The 12,159-nt window shown below is 44.0% G+C and overlaps 1 long non-coding RNA gene across 1 annotated transcript in view; it reads left to right on the top strand.

Moving 5' to 3' along the window:
- Positions 1-1,677: 1,677 nt before the first annotated feature.
- LOC120993460 overlaps positions 1,678-12,159 on the top strand; it is a 29,797-nt gene continuing 19,315 nt past the window's right edge. The window contains exons 1-2 of the long non-coding RNA XR_005777270.1: positions 1,678-1,863; positions 10,855-10,858. This is a non-coding gene — a long non-coding RNA (uncharacterized LOC120993460). The remainder of the gene's footprint in view (positions 1,864-10,854; positions 10,859-12,159) is intronic.

The following is a 12,159-nucleotide window of genomic DNA, read 5'->3' as shown; positions in this document are numbered from 1 at the left end:
TTGTGGAAGAAGGTACAGTCGTGGCCAAAAGTTTTGAGAATTAGATAAATATTGGAAATTGGAAAAGTTGCTGCTTAAGTTTTTATAATAGCAATTTGCATATACTCCAGAATGTTATGAAGAGTGATCAGATGAATTGCATAGTCCTTCTTTGCCATGAAAATTAACTTAATCCCAAAAAAAACCTTTCCACTGCATTTCATTGCTGTCATTAAAAGGACCTGCTGAGATCATTTCAGTAATCGTCTTGTTAACTCAGGTGAGAATGTTGACGAGCACAAGGCTGGAGATCATTATGTCAGGCTGATTGGGTTAAAATGGCAGACTTGACATGTTAAAAGGAGGGTGATGCTTGAAATCATTGTTCTTCCATTGTTAACCATGGTGACCTGCAAAGAAACACGTGCAGCCATCATTGCGTTGCATAAAAAAGGCTTCACAGGCAAGGATATTGTGGCTACTAAGATTGCACCTCAATCAACAATTTATAGGATCATCAAGAACTTAAAGGAAAGAGGTTCAATTCTTGTTAAGAAGGCTTCAGGGCGTCCAAGAAAGTCCAGCAAGCGCCAGGAACGTCTCCTAAAGAGGATTCAGCTGCGGGATCGGAGTGCCACCAGTGCAGAGCTTGCTCAGGAATGGCAGCAGGCAGGTGTGAGCGCATCTGCACGCACAGTGAGGCAAAGACTTTTGGAAGATGGCCTGGTGTCAAGAAGGGCAGCAAAGAATCCACTTCTCTCCAAAAAAAACCATCAGGGACAGATTGAATGGACTGCTGAGGACTGGGGCAAAGTCATATTCTCCGATGAAGCCTCTTTCCGATTGTTTGGGGCATCTGGAAAAAGGCTTGTCCGGAGAAGAAAAGGTGAGCGCTACCATCAGTCCTGTGTCATGCCAACAGTAAAGCATCCTGAGACAATTCATGTGTGGGGTTGCTTCTCATCCAAGGGAGTGGGCTCACTCACAATTTTGCCCAAAAACACAGCCATGAATAAAGAATGGTACCAAAACACCCTCCAATAGCAACTTTTTCCAACAATCCAACAACAGTTTGGTGAAGAACAATGCATTTTCCAGCACGATGGAGCACCGTGCCATAAGGCAAAAGTGATAACTAAGTGGCTCGGGGATCAAAACGTTGACATTTTTGGTCCATGTCCTGGAAACTCCCCAGATCTTAATCCCATTGAGAACTTGTGGTAAATCCTCAAGAGGCGGGTGGACAAACAAAAACCCATTAATTCTGACAAACTCCAAGAAGTGATTATGAAAGAATGGGTTGCTATCAGTCAAGAATTGGCCCAGAAGTTGATTGAGAGCATGCCCAGTCGAATTGCAGAGGTCCTGAAAAAGAAGGGCCAACACTGCAAATACTAACTCTTTGCATAAATGTCATGTAATTGTCGATAAAAGCCTTTGAAACGTATGAAGTGCGTGTAATTATATTTCACTACATCACAGAAACAACTGAAACAAAGATCTAGAAGCAGTTTAGCAGCAAACTTTGAGAAAACTAATATTTTTGTCATTCTCAAAACTTTTGGCCACGACTGTATATCACACCCCTCAACTATTTTTTTTGCCACAACAGTTATGTCACACCACCCTGTTTTTTGGGGGCAACAGGTATACCGCAGCCCTCAATCAGTATTTTGTGGACGAAGGTATATCACACCCCTCAATCAGTTTTTTGGGGGGCAACAGGTATATCACACCCATTGCAATTAGTTGTTCCAATAGCGTTTGTCCCTCTATATAGCTGCGGTATTGCAGCAGAACCGCACAAAACTGCTGCATAATAGAAATGCACTATAGTATACTTACTATGTTAGAAAGTATATTATAAGCATATCATACCCCTCAGTATATCACACCTATCGCTAGCACACCTATACCAGTCCTCAAAAGGACTTTTGTGGCCCTATTAGCTAGCATTTGGTGTCCCTAACAGCCTGTCCCTGCTCCACTAAGCAACCTCTCCCTACACTGGCAAAACACAGAATGTAAAATGGCTGCCAGATCGGGATCTTTTATAGGGTGGTGGGGGGGGGGGGTGTCCATGCGCTGAAACATCTCAATTAGCTGTCCTGTCCCACCTGATGGATGTGTCATGGGTCAAAGTTCGGCGCAATGCAAAAGAATATGGCACCGGCAGACATCGTCACATGTTCGCATGTTCGGCGAATCGTGAACACGCAAAGTTCGCTGCAAAACGACCGCCGGGCGATCCTCAAGGCCATCCTCAAGGCCATCTCAACTTGCGAAGGTCCAGCTGCAGGGCAAGAGGCATCCAGGCATGCTTCTTGTACAGGGGATTGGCCAGCACGTTACACAGGGGAAGAGGAGGCAGTGGTGTGACCCGCAGACACTGATTGTGGATCCAGGCGTTCGACCTACCTATTAGGATGCTTTGATGCCATGTTGCGGATCATGTTGATGGCGGTGAGGTTGCTAGTGTTCACGTCCCTGCTCATTTTGGTACGTCCTCAAAAAGCCCCAGACTGCGGAACATCAAATAAATTAAACTGATTGTCACTGATATATACAGTCAGGTCCATAAATATTGGGACATCAGCACATTTCTAACATTTTTGGCTCTATACACCACCACAATGGATTTAAAATGAAACAAGCAAGATGTGCTTTAACTGCAGACTGTCAGCATTAATTTGAGGGTATTTACATCTAAATCAGGTGAACGGTGTAGGAATTATAACAGTTTGCATATGTGCCTCCCACTTGTTAAGGCACCAAAAGTAATGGGACAATTAGCTTTTCAGCTGTTCCATGGCCAGATGTTTGTTATTCCCTCATTATCCCAATTACAATGAGCAGATAAAAGGTCCAGAGTTCATTTCAAGTGTGCTATTTGCATTTGGAATCTGTTGCTGTCAACTCTCAAAATGAGATCCAAAGAGCTGTCACTATCAGTGAAGCAAGCCATCATTAGGCTGAAAAAACAAAACAAACCCATCAGAGAGATAGCAAAAACATTAGGCGTGGCCAAAACAACTGTTTGGAACATTCTTAAAAAGAAGGAACGCTTTTGGTGAGCTCAGCAACACCAAAAGACCCAGAAGACCACGAAAAACAACTGTGGTGGATGACCGAAGAATTCTTTCCCTGGTGAATAAAACACCCTTCACAATAGTTGGCCAGATCAAGAACACTCTCCAGGAGGTAGGTGTATGTGTGTCAAAGTCAACAATCAAGAGAAGACTTCACCAGAGTGAATACAGAGGGTTCACCACAAGATGTAAACCATTGGTGAGGCTCAAAAACAGGAAGGCCAGATTAGAGTTTGCCAAACGACATCTAAAAAAGCCTTCACAGTTCTGGAACAACATCCTATGGACAGATGAGACCAAGATCAACTTGTACCAGAGTGATGGGAAGAGAAGAGTATGGAGAAGTAAAGGAACTGCTCATGATCCTAAGCATACCAACTCATCAGTGAAGCATGGTGGTGGTAGTGTCATGGCGTGGGCATGTATGGCTGCCAATGGAACTGCTTCTCTTGTATTTATTGATGATGTGACTGCTAAAAAAAAACAGGATGAATTCTGAAGTGTTTTGGGCGATATTATTTGCTCATATTTAGCCAAATGCTTCAGAACTCATTGGACTGCTCTTCACAGTGCAGATGGACAATGACCAAAAGCATACTGAAAAAGCAACCAAAGAGTTTTTTAAGGGAAAGAAGTGGAATGTTATGCAATAACCAAGTCAAACACCTGACCTGAATCCGATTGAGCATGCATTTCAGTTGCTGAAGACAAAACTGAAGGGAAAATGCTCCAAGAACAAGCAGGAACTGAAGACAGTTGCAGTAGAGGCCTGGCAGAGCATCAACAAGAATGAAAGCCAGCGTCTGGTGATGTCTATGCGTTCCAGACTTCAGGTTGTAATTGACTGCAAAGGATTAAGGATAAAGGATTAAAAAGTGAAAGTTTGATATATGATTATTATTATGTCCCATTACTTTTGATCTCTTAACAAGTGGGAGGCACATATGCAAACAATTGTAATTCCTACACCGTTCACCTGATTTGGATGTAAATACCCTCAAATTAAAGCTGACAGTCTGAAGCTATAGCACATTTTGTTCGTTTCATTTCAAATCCATTGTGGTGGTGTATAGAGCCAAAAATATTAGAATTGTGTTGATGTCCCAATATTTATGGACCTGACTGTAGGATGTGCAAACCATTATACAGGAGATGTAGCGCAGTTAATGTTGCTGCCAGCAGTGAAAAAATTAGACTGAATGTCACTGATATTTAGGATGCTCAAACGTTATATAGGAGATGTAGTGCATGTAATGTCGTGTGACCAGCAGCTAATAAAAAATTACAGGGAATGTCACAGCTATTTGGGATGCGTAAACGTTATACAGGAGATGTAGCGCAGATAATGTCGCTGTCACCAGCAGCTAACAAAAAATTACAGGGAATTTCACAGCTATTTGGGATGCGCAAACGTTATACAGGAGATGGTCAACCAATATTAACCGGACAGAATAAATATCGAATAAATCGAAAAAACGGACCCCCAAGGAGTCATAATAATCACCAAAAAATGAAACTGACTTTCTTATATATAAAAATCCCAAAGACTTTATTATAAATATATTTAAACAATACATACATGCATGATAAAAGAAGGCAGCACAAGGCAGGACACACAGATGAGGAGTAGGACCCAAAGAGAGGCCGGGAGATCAGTGCACGAAAATAAAAACAGGGGAAAAAGAATGCTAGCTAAAAAAGCATACCTCAAAACCTCATGACAGCAACGCCCCAAACAAAGTGCAAAGGAGGCAATTGTAGAGATTGAGGTTAAAGTACAAGGACAAGATTAAACATACCCTGAGTGGTGCAAAGATCTCTCGGCCGACTCCTGACCCAACGCCGTTTCGCCAGTAAACCTGGCTTCTTCCGGGGATATGTAAACATGTAAAAACCTCTCCCCTATATAGTGCCCACACAGGTATGTGGAAGAAAATTAAGATTGCAGGACCTGAATGACGCCACCAATGGAGTTGAAGCTCCAGTAATTGAGGACCAGTCAGTGGAGGCAAAAGCACCTAGTAGGGGCAGGACTAGACTGACAGAGCGATCATGTGAACAAACACATGACCGCAGTGTCAGAAATGTGTCAGAGGGCACGCCCAGACTCCACCAGAAGAGCCAATCAAAAGCACCTAGTAGGGGCAGGACTAGACTGACAGAGCGATCATGTGAGCAAACACATGACCGCAGTGTCAGAGATGTGTCAGAGGGCACGCCCAGACTCCACCAGAAGAGCCAATCAAAAGCACCTAGTAGGGGCAGGACTAGACTGACAGAGCGATCATGTGAACAATCACATGACCGCAGTGTCAGAGATGTGTCAGAGGGCACGCCCAGACTCCACCAGAAGAGCCAATCAAAAGCACCTAGTAGGGGCAGGACTAGACTGACAGAGCGATCATGTGAACAATCACATGACCGCAGTGCCGGCAGGTAGGAGCTGAACATAAGATTGAATAAAACAGTATAACAAGACACATAGTTAACCCCTCATTATACTACTCGATAATAGGTGACTACATTGCGCTGTGGACAGGTGGATTACACCCCACCACCAGGGCGATGATATATTACAAGACCATGTTCAGACTCATCATAATCAAAATCACACCATGGACAATAAACAATAAAAGGGTGCATACCATATATTGTGAAAGGGAATAGTGGCACAAGTGCCAGTATCCCAAAGCATCAGCTGACTTAGCTTGACATGAAGTGCTAATGCGTGAAGCAGATATATATATATATATATATATATAGCAGAAGTGTTAATGGAGGCACCCAACCATGGGGGCTGAATTGCTACAATATTATGTTGATCATACACAAAAATAAGTGCCAATAGGGTACACATAGATAAAATAAAATACAACCAAGTAATTATGTACTTCACGAGAGAAGAAAAGACACAAGTGATAAGCAGGTGAGTAGGGTGCTCAGTGCAGTGATAGATAGAAAAGAGAAGATTAGATTGTACATCATGGTGGGTATATATTGTCAGAACATCTCAAGGAGAGGGAATTATTATGCAGTATTGGTGGAGAAATTATAGTCATACGACCAGCATATGACCCAAACAGGTCCATAATGTATCCAAACAGCACGATGCACAAAAAGAAAGAAACTCTGTGTGGAACCATGGCTCCACTGGTATGGTCCTTCGCTTCAGTAGGCGTCATCGGTGGTGCTAGAGATAAATAAAGAGAGCACAGTATGTTAAAAACTGGGGAAAACCACAGACAAAAAATTAAAAACAAGGGACTTGGGATGAGCAGAGGAACCCCAAGAGAACTCAGAGACAGGGAATATTGGTAGAGGCATCCATCACGGGACGTATCCGTTATAGAAACGGGGCAAAGGAGAGGTCCTCATTTAACCCCCTAGGTGTCATACTGTCTAAATCATAAATCCAGCGTACTTCTTTTTGCGCCAAGATCTTCCTCCAGTTACCACCGCGTGGTGTAATGTATACCCTATCGATCCCACAAATTCTGAATTGCGAGCTATCACAGTCGTGAAACAATTTAAAATGTTTGGGAATCGTTTTTAATAAGGTCACATCATTTTCATCTTTGGCAGCCTCAATGCCCAGGACATGTTTACGTGTCCTCCTCTTAAGCTCCCTGTATGGCATGCCCTAATATCGACAGGACTACTTCCTTTAGCAATCCATTCACCAACGGCAAACAATACACTATCACACATGCTATCACCTGCAATACTCCAGGTGTGATATATGTGGGGAAGTGTCCATGCCAACGTATTTATGTTGGGCTGACATCTAGGGAGATGTTAACTGAATATCACTGATATTTATGATGCGCAAACGTTATACAGGAGATGTAGCGCAGGTAATGTCGCTGCTGTCACCAGCGGCTAATAAAAAATGACAGGGAATGTCACAGCTGTTTGGGATGCGCAATCGTTATACAGGAGACGTAGCGCAGGTCATGTAAATGTCCGCAGCGGACACCGTCTACGAAAAAAGTACACTGGATGTCACAGATATTTATAGGATGCGCAAACGTTAGACAGGAGATGTAGTGCAGGTAATGTCACTGTACGCAGCGGACACTGTCTACTGAAAAAGTACACTGTATGTCACAGATATTTTTAGGCTGCGCACACTTTACACAGGAGATGTAGCACAGATAATATCGCTGTCTGCAGTGGCTAAACAATTGCAAGCTGTTTAGCGCAGGTTGCGCTAAAAATATATATTGCTGCTAGACACAACAATAAAAGGACTTTTGGGTCTCAAACACCAACCCTGCTTAACAAAAAAATTCTATTCAATTCCCTACACTATCTGTCCCTTCTACAGCAAAGCTCTCCCTGACTAAGACTGGCCGAACCATGTGTCATGGGGTGCTTTATAGCACACGATGACGCGTTCCTGCCAGCTAATCACTCTAACATGGCTATGGCATTACAGTGAGTGGCAGTACTTATGTGCACATTTATTGGCCGCGTAGCAGCCAACAAACGTGCGGTGAGGAGACTCGAGCATCGCGCTTGAGCACATGCGGTATTTGGCCGAACACCGTGATGTGCCGAGCATGCTCGATCGACACTAGTTACCACCCCTCTGTACCCTTACTGCAGACTGCTAGCAATTCATTCATAACTTCTAGTAGAAATAATAATGGAATGGCACAACATAGAACTCCAGAATTGTTATTACATGGGGAATGCATGCAGCTATTTAAACAGGCATGTCAGGAGTGGTGAAAGGTCCTCTTTAAGTATGGGTGCATGTGAGTAGGGAAGTAGGATGCTTTTCCCATACATACGGTATAGTAGTCTATCTGCTCAAACAGAGGGAGCGTGAGTCATTTTTCTTTATCATTCACTGTAGGGTTATAGTGTGCTGTAGCGGACAGCACTCGATTTGTGCTCCTTCCCTACTTATAGACACCCACAGCAGCACCACTGAATACACATAGGGGGTCATTTACTAACCAGAAATCTGCATATATTAGACGCATTTCTGGCGCAGATGGCGGCACAAATGACCTTTCGCGCCTCAATCAGCGACTTTTTCCCGCTCATGCCAGGTCTAAAAAAGGGGGCGTTGTCTGGACGGAGAAAGGAATGGGACGGCCCCTCTCATTTATTATTTTCTACGCCTGGCTTAGGTCCTCTACATAACTTCGGCAGATCCACCGCCAGCTATAGGGTATATTAAAACCGATGTTTAAAACGCCGGGCTTACTAAATGACCCCAAAACACCACTAAAACACACCACAAAAGCTGAATGTGGTATGGAAAAAGTTTAGCTTTTTTTTAAGAAGCAAGAAATCACTAGACAAATTTGTGTGTGTAGGGGTAAAAGTTGGTAAAAATGCATTAAAAAAACAAACCCAGCCTATGAGCTGAGAAAAAAGCCAAAACACATAGTACAAAAAAGCTAAAAATACAAAACAGTATGTTTAAAACTGGACAAAGAGCTAATTCCCTAGTTTTATTTTCATGTGTGTGTGCTTTTAACAGGCTGTGGCAATTCATAAAAAGTATGCATTTTTGAATAATGTATATTTGTGTCCTTTTTAAAATGTATTTTATCATTTGCGATTTTTACTTTTTACTGTTTTCTAGTAAGAATTACACTAGCCCAAAGGTAAGAAACGTTAATAATCACTGAGCCAAATATGTGGCACAGTTTAGAAATCTGCCAAAAACAACTCAGTTTGGTGCTTATTGCTTCCTAATTAATTCGATAATGAGCTTTCCTAGATAGCCAAATCCTTAATCAGCCCTATCAAAACTATGTCTGCGCAAAAAAATAGTCCTGCTAATTCTGATTAATTCCTGACAGTAGCTAGGCTTCATTAATACTTTGTAATTTCATTGTGTGTTATTTTAATCATATCAGCATATATCTCAGCAGCAAGCAGTGGCTCGATACGTTATTCATCAATTATCAGTCATGTGATCCAGCTCCGTTAAGAGGCTATCTTCTATCACAGCCAGACCTCGCCTGCCCTCCCTGCAGTCAGACACCTAAGAAGGTATTAATAAAGGTCTCCTTTTTAAAATTGCAGTGCTCTGAATGGTCTTTAAGGGACCCAGCAGTAATCTCAAGATCCCTATATTTTATATGAAAACCAGGACACGGGAATTAATAAAGCTCTTTATTTCTTCCAATGTAAACTGCTCCCTGCTCTCCAGTTGTATTCTGATGTCAGGGCGCTGAAGGAATTTTAAATGCACAGGATGGATTGTTTGTGTAGCAAAAAAGAAACAGGGGGCAAAGGCTAAGAGACTTGAGAAAATTGAAAGACTGCCAGGGACGCTGGGATGCAAATAGTAACAAAACAGGGATAAATGCTCCTGCTCACATATGCAGGAGTCCTGCGGACTAGGAAAAAAAAAGAGGTTATTAATTTTCTCCAGCCTGTATCTTACAGCTGGTAGCTCAGCATCAGTTTTAGGTGTAATGAAAATAGTCCGAGAAGAAGATAAATGGTTCAGAAAGTGGACCATTTAGATGCAATCGAGGATCAATCTGGCCAGTGACTAATCATGCCCCCTCCCCAGTATAAGCTGAATTCCACTGGCAGGGCTTTTTTTCTGCAGTAGCAGTGAATTGTAGTCGGGTCTAAGTTCAAGGCAGGCAGAGAATTATCTTGATTTATTAGAGAGCTGCCTGGCTGTGCCACTTGTACTGCTGTGACTTTCTGGGCTTCTGCCCTGTTGCTGTTGGAGTGTAATTTTTACAGTTCCCCTGTGACTAGCACACCGCATCATTCTGAGCTGATAGAAAAATGGTCTGCTGCTCACCTGTAATTTTTCTTCTTATACCATCAAAGGTATAGAACACAATGCTAACCCCTCGAATACACTTCAGAAAAATAAATTATAAGCTCCAGAAAAAAATCGAATATATATATATATACTGTAAATATATATATATTTGTGTTAGGTGCTTACGGTAGTACAGAGAAGAGCCCTGGGAAGCAGGGAAAGAAATGCAGTCGGTTGTGGTGTGCCGAAACCGAGGACGAGGTAGGCCTAAGAAAGAAGAGGGCCCACCCAAGGAAAAGACATAAAAGAAATGAGTTGTAAATGAGTGGAGTGGTGGGAGGGACAAAGCTCAGACCTCAGACGGTGCAGGAGCCAGGTAAGGGGGGTGCCCTAAATAGGCTGGAGGCGGACCTCAGCCCCTCCCACAAATCCAGGCAAATGCCTTAATACTTGTGTTAGGTGCTTACGGTAGTACAGAGAAGAGCCCTGGGAAGCAGGGAAAGAAATGCAGTCGGTTGTGGTGTGCCGAAACCGAGGACGAGGTAGGCCTAAGAAAGAAGAGGGCAAAAATGGAAATAAACCAGTTTATTTGTAACCAATAAAACATGTAAACAGCTCAACCCGACATGCTTTGGAAAGCCACCCTTAACTCTTGCGCTGGATTGGGAATGTATCGTGCGTAAGCGGACGACTTCCAGCGTCCCAATTTCTTGATAACATGGGCAGGGATGTTGGCACTGGAGGCCGTGGATGCAGCTCCGATGCGAAAGGAGTGCCCCGAGTAGTTGGCCGCGTCCAGGCCCAGTTGGGTGAGAAATGATCTGACATGGATCATGAAGGTGGTCGTGGTGAGCACCGATCCATGAAGTTGAAGTAGCGGTTGAGAGGGTAGGAACCTGTGAAGCTGACTGTATGTGTCCAGCACCCTCACCGGACACCATTTGTTGTGCGTGGGGTAATATGAGATGTTGACAGGTGAACGCTGACTACTCTTGGAGTGAGGTAAGGTCAGGACGTAGTGATCCAGGTGTTTAGATAAGTGGGAGACAAGAAGACAAGATGAGGTTTGGGATGCGGAGGTGGTAGTGAATTCCCCGGGCCTCAGGAACCCGTAGAAGGCCAAGTAAATAGCAGCTTTGATGACCGCGTTGGTATTCGTATCAAAAGGCGTGGCGTCCAGCAGGTCGGATAATGCCTTGAAAACATGACTGTTGATGGGCAGCCTTTGGGCTGGACGTGCGGGTTCCGTCTTCTGAATGCCTCTGAGTATTGTTTTGATTTGGTGGGAGGCCATGAAGCTGGTGTAGTTAGGGTGCAAGATTAGCATATGATGTTGAATGCCAGTAAGATACAGTTTGATGGTGTTGTATGACATTTTTAGTTTGAGGTGGCAAAAGGAAGCAAATCCCAAAACAGACGTCATGATGAAAGGGTGCGTGATGTTGTGTTCTACCAGGAATCCGTTGAACAGCGTGAATGCTCTGTTGTATGCTCTATGTGTATTGACTGATAGTGAAAAGTGGGACAAAGACTGGCTATGCCGCATGATGGCCTCTAGTCCAGAATGAGTTGCTGAAATGACGGGGTGCTGGAGGCAGTGGGTGATGCTGATGGGAGATCCTGATGAAAAGCCTGAAATTTGAAGCGAGATAAATTGTCAGCAGCCGAATTGCACACCCCTGGGACATGGAAACAATGCAGGAAAAAATTGTTGCAGGCGGCCAGCCAAGTAAGTCTTCGCATGAACCTCATGATTGTGAGGGATTTGGAACGACCTTTATTTATAATCTGGCAGGTTGCTTGGTTGTCCGAGTAGCAGCGGACCGCCAGATTTGCCCATAAATGACCCCACGCCACGGCAGCCGCTACGATGGGATAGATCTCAAAAAGCGCTGAGGTAGTGGAGAATCCTTCCAGACCCTGGACCTCAGGAGGCCAGCTGCCCCACAGCCAATCGTCCCCAAATATGGCCGCAAAGCCTGTGGTAGATGCCGCATCTGACCAGATAGAGGGGGAAGAGTCCGACAGCTGAGGGAGAAACAAGCTCCTACCATTCCAGGTGGACAGAAATCTCCTCCACATACCCAGATCCGCCGCAGCGTGGGCATCCAGGGACAATCTGTGCGAGTCGTGTAGGAACAAGGGGAAGAGGTGCAGAAGCCGTGAAATAAACGAGCGACCCTGGGGTATGATGCGCATGGCAAAGTTCAGGGAGCCCAGCAGGGACTGTAGTTCTCTGCGGTTGCAGGTGCCGAGTTGAAGATAGCCGTCTATGTGGGTGAGGATGTCCTGGATCTTCCCGGACGGCAAACTGGCTTGCATCGAAGCTGAATCCAACTG

This window comes from Bufo bufo, chromosome 3, assembly GCF_905171765.1.
Source record: "Bufo bufo chromosome 3, aBufBuf1.1, whole genome shotgun sequence".
NCBI classification, from domain to species: domain Eukaryota; kingdom Metazoa; phylum Chordata; class Amphibia; order Anura; family Bufonidae; genus Bufo; species Bufo bufo.
The sequence above is the reverse complement of the archived record's forward strand: the minus strand, read 5'-3'. Positions and strand labels throughout refer to the sequence as shown.